This window comes from Orcinus orca, chromosome 13 (assembly GCF_937001465.1).
Source record: "Orcinus orca chromosome 13, mOrcOrc1.1, whole genome shotgun sequence".
Classification (NCBI taxonomy): domain Eukaryota; kingdom Metazoa; phylum Chordata; class Mammalia; order Artiodactyla; family Delphinidae; genus Orcinus; species Orcinus orca.
Window position 1 is genome coordinate 61,964,984 of NC_064571.1, and position 24,644 is coordinate 61,989,627.

Genomic DNA, 24,644 nt, shown 5'->3' on the forward strand with positions numbered 1-24,644 from the left:
CCTAGCAGGAAGTCCAGTCTTTTTTTGGAATTACTTTCCCCAATCAGTCCAAAGAATTTCCAAGGCTGTAACCCAAATGTCTACTAGTTGGTAGGTCCTTGGATTCCTTGGAAGCCACAAAGAAAAGGGTGGGGTGTCACATGTAGGATCATGGCTTCGGCCTGCCCTCTTCTGTCCTGCCCTGTTAACCACTGTAGCTCCATCACCCACAGGCCACTACCCACTCAAGGCCAACTGGTTTCCTCTCAACTGCCAAGCTTGGCTGTTCTTCTCCCTCTCCAGACTTTTGGGAAACATCTGCTTCCCATAAGAACTCCTACAGAAGGGATTCCCACACAGAACTGTTGAGTTCCTCTGGTTCTCTCCTCCGTATCACAGGCCATTCTCCATAGGGTGGGCAGGCACCGCAGGGTTTGAAAGGGGGCCTGGTGGTGAGGCAGGAATATTTAGGGAGGAAAGGCCATGTCTGGGCTGATAATCACTTCACCTCTGAACTCTAAGATTTAGGCCCTGATGCTCAGCTTGGCCCAAACTGCCAAAATTCTTCCGCACACAGAGTGATTTTTTTTTAAAACAGAGTTTTGTCTCTCTTCACTCTGGCTTCCTGCAGACTCCCTAAGTACATCAGAAAACTCAATACATATCAAAACTCCAAAAATGGACAGAGTTCACATGTTTTTCCCAGCAAGACTCTTGGGCTCCCAGCAATCAAAAAAATATGGTTAAATCTCATTCCCTGAATAGGCCACAATAGTTGAGACGTTAAGAAATGCCCCCCACCTTTTGAAAACCGTCAGAAGATCGATCAGCCCTAAACACAAAGATAATAAGCGTAATATTGCTAATTCCACAGGTCAGCCTGACCCAGTCTTACCTCTGACATGGCCGTAATGCCTGTCATATAAGTGACCATTTGAAGTAAAAGATTTTTACTCAAAATTCCCACTAAGGGCCGGGAGGAGCCTTAGTAATCTCCTCTAACCTCACCATGTTACAGATGAGAAAACAGGCTCGTGGTCACTCCAGCCAGATACTAGTGGTAAAACAGACTGGATTCTAAGCCCCCCAATTTCTAATTCAGTGAAACAGAATACCAAACCCCCAATATTGAAAAATAACATAGTGATGTATACATAATTAAAAACAGTTAATCAGCTCAGATCCAAGCTCTATACTAGTTCGTATTTTTGGTTTTCTTTGACAAATATCATCCTCTTTAGTCCTTGATATTACGCTCTTTTTACAGATAAATACATTGAGGCTGAGAGAAGTAACTTTCCCAGAATCATACAGTTTAGACATGGTGGAGCCAGAATTCCAGCTCAAGTCGTTCTGACCCCAAACCCCATGTTTTTTCTACTACACTAAACTGATCTCATGAAAACCAGGGAAGGCAGAGTAGATGAAAGCTCCTATATTTAAACATAAAGTGGTGATTTATCAAATGGATTTGCAAAGAAAATAAACCTCCGTAAGTGTATTGAGAGGTCCCGCATCCTCACATTAAAAACCAGTTCCAAATAAACCAGTGACCTGAAGTCACTGAGAAGTCTCAATGGACTTTTCAAAACTACCATGATCTCTTCATCGATACATGGAAGAGAGAGTTACTATGAAGAATAAGATTATTATTCTAATCAGCTAACTGTGGGGAAAACATAGTGAAATGCCTATGTGTTGTAGGGGCACTGCAAATATCAAACAGCAACTCATAAAGAAAAATAAAATGTTTTAACCAATAAGTTAAATAATCTTTAATTCCTAAAAACAACTAGAATGTGAGAAAGCACCAATTAATTACGATTTTATAAAATTTAGGCCAAAGAAAGATTATCATATTTTTGCAAACTTCTCTGGTGCACACATACTTTTCAAACTGCCAGATGTGTGCTTTAAAAAAACAATGGAGAAAAGCTTAACACTTCCCAACACTTGTTGGCTGGAAAGCACATGAATAGATTGTATGTGTGTATAGTGGTTGTGTCAACCCATACGTGAGTGTGTAAAGATTTTGTTCTTACTAAATGAGTTGGTTGAGATAAATGTGATTTATTTGAGTGGGTGCATGTCAATGTTGCTCTGAGTGAACAAAAAACAAAGCCCCCAAAATGACAAAAAAGCAGATGCACCTTCTCTTGCTGGAAGCAAGACAATCTTCTTCCATCTAGGGTTTCTCTCTGATCCAGTCCATACATGAAGTGAAATATACAGCTCAGAGAGAGAGACAAAGAGAGACTATGTGGACACCATCCATATTCTCCTTGCTACCACACGCTTTCCTTTCCTCCTCTTTTCTAAGAGCATTTTCTAAGTAAATTACTGATAGACTTAAAATATAGAAAGTTTAAAGAACACAGAAATAAAAAACAACATCATTCAGAGATAATCACAGTGAACATTTGGTTGTAGTTTCTATTTAGAATACACTGTGTATAACTTTTATTCTATTTTTATCAGTATACCTTGTATGTTTTCCCCACATTTAGATATATTCTATGAAAAGATGATTTTTTAATAATAGTGTTAACAATTGTATAGCACAGGGAACTATATTCAATATCCTGTGATAAACCATAATGGAAAAGAATATGAAAAAGAATGTATATATATGTATAACTAAATCACTTTGCTGTACAGCAGAAATTAACACAACATTGTAAATCAACTATATTTCAACAAAATAAATTTTTTAAAAATGAAAAAACTAATAGTATAACATTATCATATGGATATCTAACAATTCACTAAGCCACTTTGCTATTATTCGATATTTAGGTTGTTTGTAATGTTTTGCTGTTATAAATATAAAGATGTATTAAATACTCTTATATGTACATTTTAATCTACATCTGGAGTGATCTCCTTAAAATTAATTTTGAAAGTACCAAAAGTAGAATTATTGGGTCAGAGTTCTATTTTTAAATTTTTTCTTTTTTACTCAACTAACACTTTCTTTTTTAAAAGATTCAAATAATATTGAGACATATAAAAGGAAAAAGAAAAGTCCCCCTTGCTGCCCATTCTCATTACTAGATGACTATTTCAGTCTTGAGTTGAGGTCATTCTGCTATTTATACCTTCTATTGAACATTTTTCTTACAATCCTATTTTCTATATTCATAAAATCTCTCATTCTCTGATTTACTACTTTCTTATAGCTGCCTATTCTTTTTTTTATAAGTGCAATATAGTTTTGGTGGTTTTTTTCCATAGAAAATGGAATTCTTTTAAGGATGGAATTCTTTTTGGTTCTCTGAATTTCCTGTCTCTTCTAGAGTCCACTGATCTGTTTAATCATCTTGGTATTCGTCTTGACGTTGGTTTTCCCCTTATAGCTGGTATTCCTGGATTTCCCACTCATGTCTATGAATGAAGGCTTGGGAAGCTTTATTTGGGTAGCTTTGCTGTTGCAGAGATCTCACCCCACCTCCACCCCAAATTGCCTGAATGGGAGGATTGACTGTAGGCTCTCTAGAAGGCTCCAAGATTCTAACAAGGAGCCCTTCCTAGGCAGCAGTTCATGCATGTGTTCATTCAGATCCCAGTGTTTTAACCTGGAATCTATGCCCCCTTCCCCCGCCACCCCTGTGACCTATGGCTCAGTGACAGAGAGTTTGTGGGCACAACTGGCCCCTGTTCAGTAATAATGACCAGTCTATTGCCACACAGTCCCTAAATGTTCTTTGTTCTCTTAAAATTTCTCAGGATCTGCTCTTATCTCCCTGGCCATTTTCTCTGTGTATTTTAGGCTGGGATTTTCTCAACCCTTATCAGTTCAATCCTTGTTACTCTCCATCTTCCAGGAAATTCTTCACGATTTCTGATATGTTGATATTGCCCTTTCTTGTTTTCCTTGACCATGGTGGGTCTAGTCTTTAGTGAATATATTTTTTCTTTCTTTTCCAAGGATTTAGGAGGGGGGTAGAGGTGGTCAAGCATGCCTAAACCACCACACAGATCCAATACATCATACCTTTTCTCTATTGTAAGAATGATATTATTTTACATTTGATTTTATTCCCTATCAAAACAATCATCATCATTCATATTAAAGCAATTGTCTCAGAAATGTGTTGGATACAAGTACCAGAAAGTGCTGATCCAAATTGACTGTAGATGTAAAGGGACTGCCTTGACCCTCATTACTGAAAGTTTCAGAGGTCATGTGAACTTCAGATGGGGCTTGATGTAACAGTTCCACACTGATACCAAACACTGCCTGCTTAATTGTCATCATCCTAAGGTTTCATCCTCTGATTGGAAGATGGATGCCAAGGGTTTCCAGAGAGACTTACTTTCTTGTTAACATCCAGCAGGAAAAGAGTGTCTTGTCAGACAGGCTTTTTGAGATTTCAAGAAGATTTCTTTCCCAAAGGCCCCTAGCAAATGTCTCTCCACAGCTCATTGGACCAAAATAGGTCACATGAGTCAGTCACTGTGATCAGGGGAAAAGAATGTGCTGATTTTAAACCAAAAAGGGCACACTCCAGATCTGAAGTTGATTGAGGTTATCTGTCCCAGAAACGGAGGTATGTATGAGATGGGGGGCTTGGAAGATGGGGATGGGTAAATTCTGAACAGAAATTAGAGCCTATTACAAAAAAGAATGGGGATAATAAGTTAAAATAGCATATGGCCACCACAGTCATGAAATAACATGAATGTCTACCTAAGAAAAAGCCATCCAAGAGGAAGTAGCAGCACATTTGCATTCCGGAGCTGAGAATCTGCTTCTTCCTGGGTTATGGTTACATTTGCCCATTACGTAAATTTTTATTTTCAAACCCGTTTTATATAATAATGTATATATTATCTAAAGGACCTCTCCTAGGAACTTTCAAAAAACATTATATGATTTTTGTATTTTATGTGAACGATTTTTAAGTTAAAATATTTGCAAAGAAGTTTCTAAACTAAAAATTCTGAGGACACAGTTCTCTACAGGACTGCCCTCGGTGAAGACACCCATCATTAGCTTGGGGGTCCCCAGGCCACTCTCATTTCAGACCAGCTGGCTGCAAACTTGGGGCCCCCACAGACTTCCTTGGGTTTAATAATCCACTACAATGAATCACAGAACTCAGGAAACACTATACTTACTGTTTTATTATAGCAAAAGAAATCAGAACCAGCCAAAGGAAGAGCTGCATAGGAATAAGGTTTCTGAAAGAGTTCCAAATGTGAAGTTTCTGTCATCCTCAGGGATGTGTTACCCTCCTGACATTGAAGTGTGACAATACTGAAAGGATACTGCCAACCAGGGAAGCTCACCTGAGCTTTAGTGTCCAGAGATTTTATTGGGGTTTCATTACATAGGCATGTTTGATTGAATCATTGGCCATATGTCTCCATCTCCATCCCCCTCCCCTACGCAGAGGTTAGGCTGTGGTGAAGGTTGGGCTGATGTCATGTAGCTCAAAGTCCCAAACTTCTAATCATACAGTTGGTCTTTTTGGGTGACCAGCCCCCAGCCTAAGTCACCTCATTATCATAAACTACTAGGTGTCATCTGAGGGTCCCACCCCTAGTAACAAAGACACATATCACTCTAGAGATTCCAAGGGTTTAGAGGTTACCTCCCAGGATCCAGAAGCTAGCCAACTATTTATTACACATAGTTCATGTAGATCAGTATATTACTAAAGTTGCATTAAATAAGTTTTATTACTATACTGAATATTTTTAATAAATCAAGGAAAACATCCATCCTTTTGCCATTTAACAAATAAGATTAAATCCTTAATTTAATTATATAACATAAAATATGATTCTCAACAAATAGATTTTAAAATGACTTTAAAAACATTCAAAATGATTTCTAAAATAGTGTGTTTGAATTAGGGTCTAAATATTTATGAAACTATAGATTAAATTTACCTATGTTCTGGCATCAAAACTGTTATTTGACCCAATGTTCAAAATTCTTACATTTCATGTTTTTAAAAATTTAAGATTTTATTTTTTTAAAGACATAAGAAAGAAGACTTTCAAGTACTATTTAGAAACATTTCTCTGCAAATAATTCATTGCAGGGTATTTAACCTTTATTCTCAATATATGAAAAGTCAATTAGTTTTAATCACCAATGTATTTTCTGTTTTTTAACTCTGGAGTTTTTAAATTAATTGTGGGGTTTCTATTATAATGTTGACAAACATGGTGATTCATTAGTTTAATTCATTATTCTAACATGGAATTTCATGCTATCAATGGTAGAAAATAAAAATGAATTATTAATTAAAGGACTGTGGTACAGATTCAGCCATCTATTCTTTTATAAATTGATTGAACTACCAATTGCACTCTTTGTTAATACCTTCTTTTTCTTGCTTTGAAGGATTTCTTTTTTTAAATCAATCTATTGAAATATAATTTAAATACTTTAAACCCATTTAAAGTTTAGAATTGATGACTTTTGACAATTGTATATGCACACTAAACCACCACTGAAATCAAAATATAAAACATTTCCAACACCTTTGAAAGATTCTTCCTTCTCTTCACCCCATCCTCCCCTGATACACTTTTCATTACTATAGATTTGTTTGCCTTTTCTAGAATTTTATATATATATGGAATCATACCATATGCATTCTTGTGTCTGGCTTCCTTCATTCACCATGACTTGATATTCATCCATGTTATTACATCTATCAGGAGTTCATTCTTTTTATTTATTTATTTATTTATCTGGCTGCATCAGATCTTAGTTGTGGCACGCAGGCTTTCAAGCGTGTGGGCTTAGTTGCCCCACGGCATGTGGGATCTTAGTTCTCTGACCAGGGATCAAACCCATGTCCCCTGCATTGTAAGTAGGATTCTTAAACACTGGACCACCAGGGAAGTCCCTGGAGTTCATTCTTTTTAATTGCTGAGTAATTTTGCACCATATTGATATATCACATTTTGTTTTCCAAACACTGGTGGACATTGGGGTTGGGTTCAGCTTTGGATGATCATGAATAATGATGCTGTGAACATTTGTGTGCAAATCTTTTTGTGCATATAAGTTTTTATTTCTCTTGGATAAATGCCTAGGAGAGTTATTTGGTTTGTAAGTCAGTATACATTTACCTTTTTAAAGAACTGTGTACTTGGGGACTTCCCTGGTGGCGCAGTGGTTTAGAATCTGCCTGCCAACACAGGGGACACAGGTTCGATCCCTTGTCCGGGAAGATCCCACATGCCATGGAGCAACTAAGCCCTTGAGCCACAACTACTGAGCCTGAGCTCTAAAGTCTGTGAGCCACAACTACTGAGCCCCCGTGCCACAACTACTGAAGCCCACGCGCCTAAAGCCCGTGCTCCGCAACAAGAGAAGCGACTGCAATGAGAAGCCCACACACCACAACGAAGAGTAGCCCCTGCTTGCTGCAAGTAAAAAAAGCCCGAGTGCAGTAATGAAGATCCAATGCAGCCAAAAAAACAAAAAAGAACTGCGTACTCTTCCAAAATAGTTGAACCATTTTATATTTATATGTGAAAATCTTTTGCTCATTTTTAAAACTGAGTTGTGCATCTTATTATTCAGTTGCAAGATGAAATCTGTATATATTCTGGAACTGAATCAGATATATGCACTGTCAGATATACGCGTTGAAAATATTTTCTCCTATTCCATGGCTTGCGCTTTTATTTTCTTAATGGTGTCTGTGGATGAGCAAAAGTTTTTCATTTTAACGAAATCCAACTTACCATTTTTTTTCTTTTGTGGTTTGTGCTTCATGTGTTCTGAGAAATTCTTGTCTACCCAAAGTCAGAGAATTTTCTCCCATGTTTTCTCTTAAAATTTTTATAGTATTGGCTTTTACAGTTATGTCTATTTTTAATTTTGAGTTAATTTTGTGTATGGAGAAAACAAGGGTTGATGCTTTCTTTCTTCATAGGGAGATTAGTTACTCCAGCACCATTTGTTGAAAATCAGTTAAACATACATATGTAGGACTATTTCTGGACTCTATTCCCCACTCTTGAGATATTTTATTTCTATTGACCTTATATGCCTATCTTTTCACAAATACCATAATGTTAATTACTTTAACTTTATAGTAAGTCTTAAAATCAGGTAGTATAAGTCCTTGAACTTTGGTTTTTTTTTTAATTTGCTTTGGTTCTTTTAGGTCATTTGCATTTCTATGTAAATTTTAAAATCAGTGCTTCAATTTCTGCAAAAAAAAAAAACCTTTTGTATTATCCTTTTTATATAAAGTTTGATTCAATTTACTAAATCTTTTCAAGGATTTTTGCAGTTAGGTTTATGAGGGATAATGGTCTGGATTGTTTTTTCTTTATTCTCTTTGTCAGGTTTTTGGTATCGGGGTTACGCTGGCCTCAAAAACTGAGCTGGAACAGGTTCTCTTTTCCTTTATTCTCTAAAAGAGTTTGGGTTATTATTCCTTTGAATATTCCATAGAATTCGCCAGTGAAACAATCCGAGCCTGAAGTTTTTTCATTATATAAAGGTTTTTGATAATGAATTCAATTTCATTCTTAAAGAGGCTGTTCAAATTTTGTTTCATCTTACATCAATTTTAGTTGTATTTTTCAAGGAATTTGTCTGTTTCACCTAAAGTATCTAATTTCTTGCCATACATTTGTTCAGAATATTCTCTTATTATCACTTTAATATTTATAATATCTACAGTGATAAATCCTCTTTTTTTCCCAGAATTGGTGATTTATGTTCTTTTTCTTCATCTGTTAGGAGTTTACCCATCTTGTTGACCTTTTCAAAGAACCTTACCTTTGGATCAACTGTTTCTGTTCTGTTGATATCTGCTTTTGTCTTTATTATTTTGTCCCTTTTACATACTTTGGATTTACTTTGCTGTTCTTTTTCTAGTGTCTTCAGGTGGTACCTTACATCATACTATTTTTTCTTTCCTACTCTGAGCATTTAAAACCATAAATTTCCCTCTAAGCACTTCTTTAGCTGCATCTCACAAATTTTGATATACAATACTTGCCTTGTCACTGAGTTAAAAATATATTCTAATTTATTTTGTGACTTCTTCGAACAATTAATATTTTAAAATATCATTTTTAATTGCAAAATATTTGGGATTCACCCAGATATCTTAATGTTATTGGTTTCTAATTAATTTTATTGTGGTCACAGAATATATCTGTACTATTTCAGTCCTTGTGAATTTATTAAGGCTTACTGTATGGCCCCAATATGATACACATTGGTGAATAAACCATCTACAATAAAACTAATGTGTATTGTACACTAAAATAAATGTTTATTTTGCAGTTGTTGAGTGAGAGGTCCTATAATTATTAATTAGGTTAAGACAATTAATCATGTGTTCAGATCCTCTGTGTCTTTACAGAGGTTTTTGGCTAGTCATCCTATAAATTCCTGAGAGACAGCTAATAAAATCTCCTACTAAAATTCTGGAATATCTCTCTATATTTATGTCAATTTTTACTTCCTATATTTTGAGGCTGTTTTTAGGCACATACACATTTATGTTTGTTTTCCTTATCATTCCTTTTTATCTCAGCAATACTCTTTTTCTTGAAGTCTGTTTTATCTGATATTAAAAATAGCCACCTCAGGGACTTCCCTGGTGGTGCAGTGGTTAAGAATCCGCCTGCCAATGGAAAGGACACGGGTTTGAGCCCTGGTCCGGGAAGATCCCACATGGCACGGAGCGACTAAGCCCGTGTGCCACAACTACTGAGCCTGTGCTCTAGAGCCCATGAGCCACAACTACCGAGCCTGCGAGCCACAACTACTGAAGCCCACGCGCCTAGAGCCCGTGCTCCGCAACAAGAGAAGCCACCACAATAAGAAGCCCGCGCACCACAACGAACAGTAGCCCCTACTCGCTGTAATTAGAGAAAGCCCGCGCGCAGCAACGAAGACCCAACGCAACCAAAATTTATAATAGCCACCTCAGCCTTCATATGCCATTTTTCTGGTACATCTCGTTCCTGCCATTGTATTTTCAAGCTATCGGTATCTTTATATTCCAAGTGCATCTCTCCTAGTCATACAGAGTTGGGTCTTGCCTTTGTATCCATTCTGACAATTTCACTTTCTTAATTGGGGTGTATCGTCCATTAACATTACAAATGTGAGCTCAGCTCTTATGGTTACCTCAAAGACACAGAACTGAGCCCACCCCCCCCCCCAGCCGATGCTGGCAAAGGGAGCGTCTATGACTCTTGGCGCTGACAACAACCACAACGACAAACATGCAAACATGTACACTTTGGAAAGTGAGTCAGAGCAATTTAGATTGGCTTCAGCAGAACGTTTGAAACCTCAGTAAATCCGAGATAAGCCAGCTGTGAGCTCCCTCAAGGACAAAATTTGCTTTGTGTTGCAACAGTTTTGATATATTTAACTCCAATGTCATCGTCATAGCCCTAACAGCCTGACGGGTTTAGTGGGTTCAGGAACCCTTTCACTCTTTAAGTATTTTTGTTTTACAACTGATTGATAAAAGTGAGGAAATAAATTCCTCATGAAAATCTTCTGCAGGAGAAGTTCTAAAGAGACCAGTAAAAATATCAAAAGCCCATTTTTAGTCCTGACTAAAATATATAAAACAATAAATCAAGCAAAGTTCTTCTCTTTTCCTGAAACTGTCAGGCAGTGAAAGTCAGAACTAAATTAATGGCTTACACTTTTAGGGCTTCTGTTAAAAATGTGACCCAAATATTTTCTATTTAAATATTCTTCAAAATGTGTAGCCAACCAGTTCAAAAAAGAAATGTCTGATTCATTTTCTTGCCTAATAAACATTTTTCAAAATGAACTGATAGCTGAAAAATAAATGACGAGATTTTTTGGTAAAATTTTCTGATTCTCTGTGAAAAAATAATTCTACCCATCTTTGAAGGCCCTAGTTAAGACTCTTGCTTTCCTGAACCCTCCAGACCATGAGCATCGACCAGTCTGTGCAGATGCTAACACTAAATAAACAGTGCTGTGCCAGCTGAAGATCAGGCTGCAGCCCAGCCTCTGGGCAACCAGAACTTTAGTTGTTTCCACCATTCATTCATCATGTATAAAGCACCAGGCACCATGCTATGTCTTAACCATACATTTAATCTTCTTAACCATACATTGCACCATGCTATGTCTTAACCATACATTTAATGTATGGTTAACCATACATTTAATGTATGGTTAACCATACATTTAAGACATTTAATATGTCTTAACTTCTTAACCATACATAGCACCATTAACCATACATTTAATCTTCCTAGCAACCCTTCACAGGAAACCCAGGTTCAAAGCTACATGACTTGCCCAAGATCTCACAGCCAGGAAATAGTACAGCCAGGAATTAAAACCAACTGTTTTGTTTCGGAAGCCTATGCTCTTAATCTTCGTGGTATCTAATAGATTTAATCCCTTTACAACTACTCTCAGTGTGGCTTTGGAGTCTTAGAGGCCAGAGATCAAAACTTGGTTCTTCTCCTCTCTAGTTTTTTGTCCTTTGGTTACCTCTGAACCTGAATTTCCCCATTCATAAAATGAAGGTAATGACATCTCCTTTCATGGAATGTTTTAAAGATTAAATGACTTAATGCATATAAACAATACATAGTCTTAACCACAAACTCCATTATTGTTGTTTTATTTCCTGATTTATGCTCCCAGCTTCCAGCCCTGGGTGTCCAGAATCTCTATCGTGTGGTTCATATTGTGTGCTAGTACAGACCATCTATTCTCACTCTTGCATGCTTTCTGCCTCTCAGGGAAGCACGGGGAAAAGACCATGAGCTGACTGCTTTATACAACTCTACCAACCACCCTCTCAACTGCAACCCCACCACTGCAAAGCCTTCCACTCCACTATGGAAGATATAGGACCTCAAGTGCAATTATTCCTAGAAGAGCCAGCACAGAAAATACGAGAATCTGATACAAGTATTTAAGATAGAAGATCTAATCATCTCTTAAAGAGAACTTGTTATAGAATCTAAGAGCACTTGTACCTCAAAAGAAGACTGGATGAGAGCAAACTTTAAAGTCTTGATCCCATCTCAGCTCCATAGCCTAACCACCATTTCTCAGATCCTATGACTCTGGAGGAGTCCACATCTGAAAAAAGGCAGGGTCACTTACTGGTTTTGCCAATGGGAGCAGGCACCCAACACCTGGGAAATACCTCCATCCCTACCACACACACCACCCCTACAGCAAGCTTAAGTACAAGGAGCAATTTACTTCTCTAGGTCTCAGCTTCTCTATCTCCAAAATAAGGTGGTTCTACCTGAAATGATCTCTAATGTCCCAGCCATTCCTGACATTCTGTGCTGAAATAAGCATTCTTTGAAGCAGAGGCTTAAAGCCGGATATAGTCTTACTCCTGTGGAAAACTACACAACTGTAGGACAGCCTGTGCCCCATCTTGTGCCTCCACTGGCTGGAGTAAAGACAGAGCCCCAGGATCTGCGCTGGCTTCTTCTTTCTGTTTACACTCACCACCTTGGTGATCTCATCAGGCTTGTAGCTGTGCATACCTCCTCTCTTTGGCAAAGCATAAATTATCTCTAGCCCAGACCTGTCCCCTGAACTCCAGACTTGTATAAAATAGCCATCACCACTTAGATGTGAAATAAATGTCTCGAACTAACACGTGCTGAACTAAGCTTCTGCTATTTGCCCCCAAGTCTGCTCCTCCCCATTCTTCCCCATGTCAGTTAACATCAATTTCAGCAACTTACAAAATGTATCCAGAATCCAACTATTTGTCACCACCTCCACTGCTACCACCTTGGTCCAAGTCACCATCGTCTACCATTCGGGGTATTACCATAAGCTTCTAATTTATCTCCTTACTTCTGCCCTGGACCCCCTCTGCTCTTTTCTCAGCAGAGCACACAGCTTTATTCTCCTAAGACAAAAGTCAGATCATATCCCCTGCCCAAATCTTACAATTGCTCCCTTAGGAAAAGCCAAGGTCAATCTGGCCTGTCTGACCTCACCTCCCTCCATTTGCCTCTCCTCACTCTCCCCTGTGCAGTGCCCTCCAGGATCCTTCTTGAATATGCTAAACAAGCCCTGCCTCAATGCCTTTGCGCTTTACTCTTCCCTCAACTCTTCCCCAAACGAACACGATTTAATCACCTCCATGAGGTGTCTCGCTATTGAAAACTGCAAACTCACACCTACCCAGAGTCATCCTCTCCCCCTCTTGCCCTTTTTTAATTTTCTACATCACACTTATCATCTAACATACTAGACATTTAACTGATTTAATGATTGATTCTCTCTGTCTCTCTTACATTCACACACACACACACACACACACACACACACATATGAATGTAAGCTCCACAATGGCTTGCATTTTTTAAAAAAGAACACTTTACTGAGATATAATTGACATGTACAATGGCTTACATTTTTGCTCATTGCTATATCTCCAGTACCTAGAACCGTGCCTGACACATAACAGGTTTATAATATCTGCTAAATGAATTACTTGAGATGAGCAGTATACTTCCAAATTATGGGTAATAAGTTGGGAGGAGTGAGTAACTACCCAAGTGTCTGATAACAATATGCATATCCAGTGTGTACTTACAGGTCTTCTTGATTGAACATCTCTATGATTGGCAGCTAGACACATTGTTCTAGATTGCACGTGGCTGACCTGTCCAGTCACTGGTCTCTGTGAACTCTAAGGGAAAGGTTGCATTCACACCAAGTCTCTGAGAACACTACTCCTTGAGTCACCGTGGGTCTAGGGTAATTCATTTGGGCCACTATAGAAGGCTAGGTGGATAAGCTAAGCCCAGCTCATCTGGGAACTCCGTAGCTGGGTGAGCCAAATCCTGCTGGCTCCCCAGGGATCCTCATATCTGGCACAGAACAGGGACTCTGGATCCAGAGTTCCTTGAGGTTGAATCCACCAGGGTGTGAGTAGCTTCCTCCTCTACGTCTCTCCAACACTGGAGGCAGCCAAGAATGTGGTGTGAGCTTTGCGTGATACTGGGAGTACGTGTGGGTTTGGTTTGCACGCAGCTTTGATTTCCTCATCTGGGCCATTTTCACACAGCCTAGAAACACCACCAGGATATTGACTCTGAATGAAGACTCAGCAGCCGAGATTCGGTACAATGTGCTCTGGAAGAGCCGGTGCCTCTAGCCTGTGAGTTCTCAGGAGTGAGAGGTGGGTGTGGATTGGATGGGATGCGGGTATTAAACAGAATTTCAAGTTTATTTACCACACAAAGTGTAGCTCTTTGTTTTCACGTATTTGTCATGATCATGACCTCCTGCAGAACAGGGACTGGGCCTGCCTTATTTTTCCTTCCTCGGCACCTGGTCCTGTGCCCAGCACATGGCACCACTCGGTAAACCTGTTGCACCTCACTTAACTGCACACAGCTCTCGGAAGGAATCCTCTTCCCCTTTTGAAAGTAGGAATAATAACCATGTGCATATTCTTCGTGCTTATCACTTCAAAATTGGCTACAACAAACAAGGATTGATTTTTCACTAAGGAAGAAAAAAGTCGTTGTTTTTGCCTCTTTCTTTGACAGCACAGTTCAGCCTGTGTTTCTCTCTGGCGCAGCAAATGTCATCAGACGACTGAAGTTTTTTGTAGCATAAGGAAGTATGTGGTGTGGTAGAAATGAATTCCAGAGGCAAAATATTAAAAGTACAATTTCATGATAGTCATCTTAACTGAGTTTTAGAGTACTGCTTCTGAAGCAAGAAACTATACTGAGAGCCACTCTCAGGGAATAAAGCACAACGGCTAGGAGTCAGCCTGTGGCATTAGCAAGTTTGGTTCCAAACCCTGGCCTGATGCTTTCGAGCTGTGTGATCCTTAACAAGTTATTTAACCTCCCCGGGCCTCAGCGTCTTCATCCCAGAAGTGGAGATCAAAAATGGTGCCCACTGTGGTGGGTTGTTAAGGAAAGTAAATAAAATAATGACTGTAAAGGGCTTACTTAACACAGTAGAGTAGGTGCTTAATAAGTGAGTTACCAGTGGCATTACTGTTGTTAACCGGGCCCTCACACATTTAACCTTAGTCTTCTCCTTAGGTCTAGCTCCTATTCAATCTCACAGGATGATGGTCTTTTTTGATGCCAGATGCAAGTTCTCTTCTCCAAGTGCACTGACTTTGTTGCCCTCCCAGCTTCCTTGATCCGGTGGAAATTCTGACCAACGATACATTTTCTCTCCTGCCAAGGGTATGTTCTACTTTCTCTCTTCAATGCGCTGAGAAACTTCTCTCCTTTCCACCTTCCACTCAACTAGACTTAACTTGTTAGCTCTAGACAGGGGCTCTTTGCTTTGCCACAAGCTTCTCTTTCCTTCTCCTTCTCCTTTCTTCTTCTTCTTCCTCTTCTCCTTCTTTTTCTTGTCTCTCTCTCTCCCTCTATCTGTCTCTTTAACTAACAGACTCTATTGGAGAGGATGTTTTAGGTTTACAGAAAAATTGGAGAAAAGTACAGAGTTTCCACATACCTGCCTCCCCGGTTTTCCCTATTATTAACTTTTGGCATACATTTGTTACTACAGATAAACCCATACTGATACACAGTTTAAAGTAGACTTCACTCCTGGTGGTGTACATTCTTCCCTCACCTCTTTTTTACCTATTCTTTCCACAGATCTCTCTAATTCCTGACCTGGTTCCTCTTGTACTTGAAGGCCCTGCCCTGCTCCATCATTTGCCAAAACTACACCATCTCTAACGCCTTTGCCTGATCCCCTCTGCTTCACAGTACAGTCACTGTTTTCCAAGCAATGTCTTTCTACATTTTAAAATAGTTAGGTTGCCATGACAAGTATATTTAACACAAGCCTTCCTTGTCCCAGCTGATACTGTCTCCCTTCTCAGAGGGAATCTTTCCTCTGCAGACCCACCCACGGATTCCCAGTCCACCAGACTACACTTCCTGTTGCACAAGTCCAGGGAAGAAACCATCAAGGGAGAGTGAAAGACACTGCTTTCCTCACTCTGCCCTAAGACGTGGTGTCCCTGACCACTTACCACCAGTCCTGTCCTCATCAGACCAGAAAAAACAGAAAATGAAATGAATACCTAGAGCCTCTGGCCCCCACCTTCCTTCCTTCCCAGAGCCCCTTAATTAGCATAACTAATTAGTTTATGAGAGAACATGTGTTAAACTCCCTGGGCTTGAAAGGAGAGGCCCATCAGTATAAGGTGCCAGTGGTGGTGCTATCACCAGAAGGTGACTTCCCATTCTTCTCAATTTCTCTGCCATACCTGGTTATTAACACTCCAGGAGTCCACCCTCAGGCTCAGAGATGTCCTCCTAGCAACAGCCCTATTGGCAACACTTAACTCGGGTTTGTCACCAGCACCAACAAAACCAGAAACTCAATACCTACTGGAGTCATAATAAGCAGCTGATATTTGGAGAATGCATATTGCTCTATTAAAGACTTTCACATCCAATTTACTGACTGAGTTTCAGACCAATGGCGCATTTAGGCTGCATCAATATAAATCAGTTTGACTGAATTCAGAGAAATATGTGTGCGTATAATTCAATCAGATACCTGCATTTTCTTAATTCCCATGACACCGGTGATGGATCTTTCACTCTTTAATCAGTTGGGGTTTTTTAATTATTATTATTTTATTTATTTATTTGTGGCTGTGTTGGGTCTTTGTTGCTGCACGCGGGCTTTCTCTAGTTGTGGCAAGCAGGGGCTACTCTTCGTTGCAGCGTGCGTGATTCTCATTGCAGTGGCTTCTCTTGTTGCAGGGCACGGGCTCTAGGCTCACAGGCTTCCGTAGTTGTGGCACGTGGGCTCAGTAGTTGTGGCTCGCGGGCTCAGTAGTTGTGGTGCACAGGCTTAGTTGCTCCACAGCATGTGGGATCTTCCCGGACCAGGGCTCGATCCCGTGTCTCCTGCATTGGCAGGCGAATTCTTAACCACTGCACCACCAAGGAAGCCCTAATCAGTTGTTTTGACAAGTGTACTTACAGATTAAGCTCCCATTTTGTTTTTCTGTTTTATAGGCGCTAGGTTGAAAAAAAGAAATCTTTTGGCGCAATTTTTTAAATGGTATTTTCAAATCACAGAGGGGATTTGCCATTTCCTCACAAACTAAAATGTCTTTAGGATGCATGTTTAACTGCATGCTCACCCCATCGTGGACTGCACAGAACTTACAAGCCCCGGTGGAGAGTCTGGGGCCAATTTTATCTTTAAATAAGCTCTGGAATGCCCCAGGCAGGATCGTTAACTTGTCTCCACTACAGACTAAATGTCCAAATAGCCACCTCCCTTCTGTGGGCTCCCACAGGGCTCTGGGTGTGCTCCATAGTCCACCCCCTGGCATGAGGAGACAATTGGGCCATTATATTGGTACCAAGAACAAGCAGCCAGCTCGGTTCAGCTCTATACACAGGGATGCCAAAAAAAAAGACACCATATATAGAGTACTGGGACAATTTGTCTTAAGAGTGTTTAAGACACACAAGCAAGCCCCAGAAGGTTATAAATGGTCAGCTTTGTACAATTACCACACAAGTCTGAAGAGTATTCTATGTGGATTCTGCTTAGAAACCCTGTAGTGGGTCACACCACGTAGGTGGCCATGACAAGAGTCTACTCTTTGCATCCAAGAAAACCCGGGAGATTAAAGACCCCCCTACACCCTTATCCACTTTGTGTTTTTAAAGATTTGTGTCATTGTCTTACTCAAAAAGTCAGTTTGAAATTTCCATTTTTTCCCAAAAACAAAATGTTAGAATTAACAAGAGTCTTAAAACTTCCCAAAGTTCTTCTTGTCCAAATCTCTAATTTTCAGAAAAGAAACTGGCAGCCAGAATGGTTCACACACCAGTTGAGCCAGCCCTATTCTAATTCTAGCTTTACTACCAACTCACAGTCAAATGTTTTTTTAGGTTACAAAGGTCAGCAAAACTGTTGACTGTAACTGAAATACATACCTGTGTGCCTACAAGCCTATTAGAGAAAAAAAAAAAAAGGAAGATTTAAAGTCTGGTTTTCTCATTCATAATTTATAGATAGAAATACTGGAGGCTCCCCTTCATTGCCCCAGAAACCACTCCTCTCCATCAGAGAGCACCCGTTCATCCACAGTTCCTGAGGATTTCAACTAACTAGCCTGCCCCTCGTCCTCTCCTGGGAAGGTAAACGTGCCACCTCTCCCTGCAGGTCAGCACTGTATGTGGCAGAAGAGACTCCTGAGACAGTATCATAACCCACCATAGGAGGAGGCATCCACAGCTCTACCAAGCTTTGAATTCCTGGATCACTGTGAGGGTGAAGTCTCCATGCAAAGGCAGCTACTGATGACAACAAGGATGGGGTGGGGTGGGAATAAGCGTAAAGGTTGCCTGAGTGACAGCTGCAAGCCTCTCTCTTGAAGACAAGCAGCTAAGGGATAGAAGACTAGACAGAGTAAAACAAGTTCATACAAACACAGGAATAAGATTATACAGTGCTGTGTAGCCAGCACTGCCATGGACAGAACAAAGCAAGGGTGGTAGAAAGGAACCCAAAGCACCTGCCCCTTCCAGGAAGGGATTGCTGCCACCCACTGTTGACCAGGCAGTTCCAAAGGCAGGATGACTCAAACAGGGTTACACTTTTTTGTTCAAGCTGCCCCATCTACCCCAGCTTGCTCTACCCAGCACCCAAAATGAAGGCAATCTCCAATCAGTTCATGACCCAAGCCAGGGTCAAGGTGGCCGTAGCCCACAAGGACCTGGTGATAGGAGGGTCTGCCACCTAGCAGCCTTCTACTTTCCCTCTGTGTTAAGATCCCCTCCATGTGTCCCCACCAAAAAGCCCCACCTCTTCCTCTTTCTTCCCTCCTGGCCCTCTTCAGATGCTGATCCTACAAAACAAAGAACGGGAAAACTCTGGACCAGATGAATGAACACCAAGTCTAGGCATCTCCTTGAGCCAGCTGGGACCCAGGACAAGTCCCTTAACTGGTCTGACCTCTGTCTGATGGATCCTCAATTATCAAGTTGGGATAATAACCAGGAAGCATAGTTTATAGTTCAACCCTTTTATAGTTAAGGGGTCAGAGCTCTGGGGTCAGAGACCTTGAGTTTAAATTGCAGCTCAGCTGCTTACTAGGTGGGTAACTGGGGATAAGTTCCTTGACTTCTCTATGCTTCTGTTTCCTCATCTGCAAAATGGGGATAATAACGCTGTTGTGTCAATGAACTGAGACAATGTACATGGGAACTAAATTTAATAAAATACATAAATTTTTTATTGTGAAGCAAAGTAAAAACACAATAAATGTTAACCATTTGCATTGCCATCATCACCATCCTCTGGTGAAACAGTAAATGGCAAAACAGTGTTTATGTCTCCCTGAAAGGAATCAAGTGCTACACTTACTATTATCCTTATCATAGGGAGTCTGTTTTGCCATTTCCTTCCGTCTATTTCACTAGGTCAAACGAAGGGCAAAACCACTCTTTTTTCACTTTGGGGAGATAATGGGATCTGAGAAATGGATATTTTGCCCTCAGTTTTCAATGGATTTAGAATAGAAGGAACCTGCAAAACTCAGATAAACCTGGAACAAAAAAATCATCTAGCTCTGCTCTCTCTAAATTCCTTGAGTCTTGTGCATCTCCTAGTGGTGATCTCCCAGAATAACTCAGAAAACTCATCCTTCACACAGAGTAAAGGAGAAACCAGAGGAGTCATTCAGCCGTCCAGGGTAGTCTGAGCAACACATCAAGACACTTCACTGGGTTTTTTTGTTGGGTTGGTTCGTTAGTTAGGGGATTTTCTCCAGCTTTATTGAGATATAAGTGACATACTGTGTCAGTGTAAGGTGTACAATGTGACAACTTGATACATGTATAGATTGCAAAACGTTTGCCACAGTAATACATACTTCACCTCACATAATTACCATTTTGTTGTCATTGTTATGGTGAGAACATGAAAGCTCTACTCTCATAGTAACTTTCAGGTATACAATACAGTATTGTTAACTAGAGCACCATGCTATACATTAGATTGCTGGAACTTATTCATCTTATAATCAAAAGTTTGTACATCTTGATCAGCATCTCCCCTTTTCCCCTACTCCCCAGCCCCTGACAACCACCATTCCACTCTCTGTTTCTCTGCGTGCAGTATCTTTAGGTTCCACACATAAGTGAGAGCATATACTTGTCTTTCTCTTTCTAACTTATTTCACTTAGCATAATGCCCTCAAGGTCCATCCATGTTGTCACCAATGGCAGGATTTCCTTTTTTTTTTTTTTTTTTTTTTTTTTTTTTTTTTGCGGTACACGGGCCTCTCACTGTTGTGGCCTCTCCCGTTGCAGAGCATAGGCTCCGGACGCGCAGGCTCAGTGGCCATGGCTCACGGGCCCAGCCGCTCCGTGGCATGTGGGATCTTCCCGGACCAGGGCACGAACCCATGTCCCCTGCATCGGCAGGCGGACTCTCAACCACTGCGCCACCAGGGAAGCCCAGGGATTTCCTTTTTTATGGCTGAATAATATTCCTCTGTGTGTGTGTGTGTGTGTGTGTGTGTGTATCTCACATTTTCTTTTTCTATCATCCATTGTTGGACACTTAGGTTGTTTCCAAGTCTTGGCTATTGTGAATAATATTGCAATGTCAAGGAGGATATTCTCTACGTTTTTTTTCTAGGATTTTTATGGTCTCAGGTCTTATGTTCAAGTCTTTAATTCATTTTCAGTTGAAATTTGTGTATGGTATATCATAGGGGTACAGTTTCATTCTTTTGCATGAGAATATCCAGTTTTCCCAACACCAGTTATTGAAGAGACTATTCTTTCCCTGCTAAGTGAATACTCCCTAGTCAATGTTAGTAAACCATATATGTATGGGTTTATTTCTGGACTCTCAATTGTGTTCCATTGGTCTACATGTCTGTTTCTATGCCAGTACCATACTGTTCTGATTACTGTAGTTTTGTAGTATAGTTTGAAATCAGGAATTGTGATGTCTCCAGCTTTGTTCTTCTTTCCCAGGATTGCTTTGGCTATTTGGGGTCTTCTGTGGTTCCATATGAATTTCAGTATTGTTTTTCTTATTTCTATAAATAATGCCATTGGAATTTTGATAAGGATTGCATTGAATCTATGGATGGTTTGGGATAGTATGGACAGTTTAAGAATATTAACTCTTCTAATCCTATGAACATGGGATATCTTTCCATTTATTTGTGTCTTCTTCAATTTCTTTCACCAATCCAAGACACTTCCCTGTTAAAGGGACAGATAGTAAGTATAGCTTCCTATAAAGAGGAATCAAGGAAATTAAGGACCACTGAAATCTCACCTCCAGCCTTCTGAGTATAAGAGCCACAAGACACAGTGTGTTTTGTGTGACCCCAATTAAAACTGTAAGAAGGGCTTCCCTGGTGGTGCAATGGTTGAGAGTCCACCTGCTGATGCAGGGGACATGGGTTTGTGCCCCGGTCCGGGAAGATCCCACATGCCACGGAGTGGCTGGGCCCGTGAGCCATGGCCGCTGAGCCTGCGCGTCCAGAGTCTGTGCTCTGCAATGGGAGAGGCCACAACAGTGAGAGGTCTGCGTACTGCAAAAAAAAAAAAAAAAAAAAACTGTAAGAAAATGTTGTTGACTGGTAAACAGTCTCTAGTTCCATTTTCCTGTCTCTCACCCTGATCCATCCCCAGGTCCCTTCCCAGGCAGGATCAGAGCCCTGAGAAACTTTACCTCTGAAAGAGCTAAGGAACTAGTCTTCACACGTGGGCTCTACCCCACAGTTGGTGTATCCCCTAAGCGACAATGTCTCTCAACACAGATGTATATATTGCCATCAGGTTCTCCAATTATCCCATCTACACTGCACAAGGATGTCCTTGGCAGTGTCCACAATTTTATTTGATGGCAAAATAGGTAAGCAGTTATATAAGCTATCATACACTCACATAATGGAATATTATGCACCAGAAGAATGTTTATAAAGAACTTGCTGTAACATGGAAAATGTTTATGCTATAACAAAGTTTATAAGGCAGGAAAAAGTTTTGTGTATGCAGTATAATCACATCTATATTAACAATGCAAAGAAAGAAGTCTGGCAAGAAATATACCAAACCATTAACTGTAGTTTTTTATGGATGGTAATATTTAGAGTAATTATTTTCTATTTTTCAAGCTTCAAAAATTTCTCTAATTGCAACGTATTAATTTTATAATAAAAATAATAAGATAGATTCAGAATTTAATAGGAACTAAGATGACAACACAGGAGGCTCCTGAAATTCCCTCCTTCCATGAACACAACCAAATTTACAGCTACACATGGAGCAATTCCCTCAGAGAAAAGTCCAAAAACAAGCAATAGTATGAAACTAGAAATCAATCCTAAGAAGAAAACTGAAAAAATTCACAAATATGTCGAGATTAAACAGCACACTCCTGAACAACCAATGGGGTAAAGAAGAAATCAACATGAAAATCAAAAAACATCTTGATTCAAGTGAAAACAGAAATACAACCTACCAAAACTTAGGGGATGCAGCAAAAGCAGTTCTAAGAAGGAAGTTTATCACAGTAAATGTCTACATTTAAAAAAAAAAAAAAAACCTCTGACATCTTAACTTTACACCTCAAAGAACTAGAAAAAGAAGAACAAACTAAACCCAGAGTTGGTAGAAGGAAGGAGGTCTAATTTTAAAATAAATTCTATTAACTCAGAAGCATAAAGATCTTAGATGAAATTATACTGGTAAAAATATGATTAAATCAAGCCAATGGGTCTTTTATTCCCATTGGAAACTAGGTCAGTTTGCCACTGAAGGATAGAAAAACAGGACGGAAATCAAGAATGGCCCTGGCTTCTCCCAAGTTGCTTGCCTCTGGCGGTAGTATGTGTGAGCATGCCCAAGTGCCATGGTCCCCATGAGGAGAAAACAGCCATATCCTTGCCTGCCAGTTGGCCAGGTGGATTCCAAGCTAAGAAAGCATCCATGAATTAGGGCACTCATCCCAGCTACCCTGACTAAGAGCCTGGAGGACACTCTAGGAAAGGTCAGGCCTAGAGTAAAATAATTTCCCAAATAGAAACAACTCCCTTCCAGTGTTAACCCAGCACGGATGTGCCTGATCCCAAACTCTCCTGCCCACAGCAGGGCCTCCAGCCCTCCCACTGGACAATAAGTACATTCAAATTGCATTATGTAAAAATTAAAATAAAAAATATTAATAAAATTTAAAAATAAAAGAAATTAACCTGTTCTCCCATCAAACTACTATAACCTTCCTTTACCACCAATTTCTTTAAAAATTTTTCTGTGCTGACTTCTCCTCCTCGCTACTTAGAGTGATAATTTATTTAAATAGCTCTTCCCAGGGGTGGTATTTAAAAGGTATAACAACTGAAATGGCATCAATCCGAACGGAACACGCACCAAACAGACTGGGCAGCAGACGTGGAGAGGGAGTGTGGCTATGCGGGGGGCACCGGTGAACGGCAGCCCCCACTCAGCCATTCACCCACTTGCAAACAAACCTTCCAGAGCTCCACAAGGTCAGTGAACAAAAACATCCAACTTAATATTAACTTGATGGCTGGTAATGAATGTGGGCAAATTCTCTCTTCCCTAATTCCCCACAGTATTTTTCAGGTTTCCAAGTTCATGTCCTGACTTAGAATGTCTAAGGATCGTCCTCCCCACTCCATTCTCATGTTTTATAGTTCACCTCCCACCCACAGCCTAGAAATCCAGAATCACTGCACAATCCCTCCCTCTCTCCTCCCAAGAAACTACAGGACACTCAACAGCTATTATGGGTTGGATTTTGTCCCCCACCCCCCAAAAGATGTACTGAAGTCCTGACACCCAATACCTCAGGATGACTTCATTTGGAAACAGGGTCATCGCAGGTGTAATTAGTTAAGGTGAGGTCATATTGGAGTAGAGTGGACCTCTGATCCAATATGACTGATATCTTTATACGAAGAGTGAAATTTGAACAGAGACACAGAGGGAAGATAGGAGACAGAGATTGGAGTGTTGCTTCCATAAGTCAAGGAACACCTGGGGCTACCAGAAGTTTCAAGAGGCAATGAAGGATCTCTCCATGGAGAGTTCCAATGGAGTACGGCTCTACCAACACTTTGATTTCAGACTTCCAGCCTCCAGAACTTTGAGAGACTAGATTTCCATTGTTTTAAGCCACTCAGCTTGTGGTCCTTTGTTATAGCAGCCCTAGGAAACTAACATAGCAACCGTTGTGAATTCTCTCACATTGCAGAGCCTTTTAAAATTTCACAAGAAGCTTTGAAACTCAGTTCCTTTTCTTCCTTTTATGGCTGGCTTCTTCCCCCTAAACCTACAGAGTTACCTTTTCTCTCCAATGGGAATCACCTCCAGTCTCCCTTGGGTCCTCCCTTCCCCACTTAAAAAGTTGAGATTTATGTTACTCAACATCTTGACCTCAAATAGTGTTTGTTTTGGGTTCTTAGGTGTGAAAGGCAACTTTTGCCCTTCTAAAAAGTAACAGATACTGTTAAGTCTTGCATCTCATGTTTGCTTTAAATCAGCTAATAGAAAAAATGTACTGTATATTCATGCAAATAAATTAAGAAGTGAGTCTGAAAAAAAAAAAAAGAGAGAACACCTCTTTTGCATAATGAAGACCAAAACAGTCTTTTAAATGAAAGTCT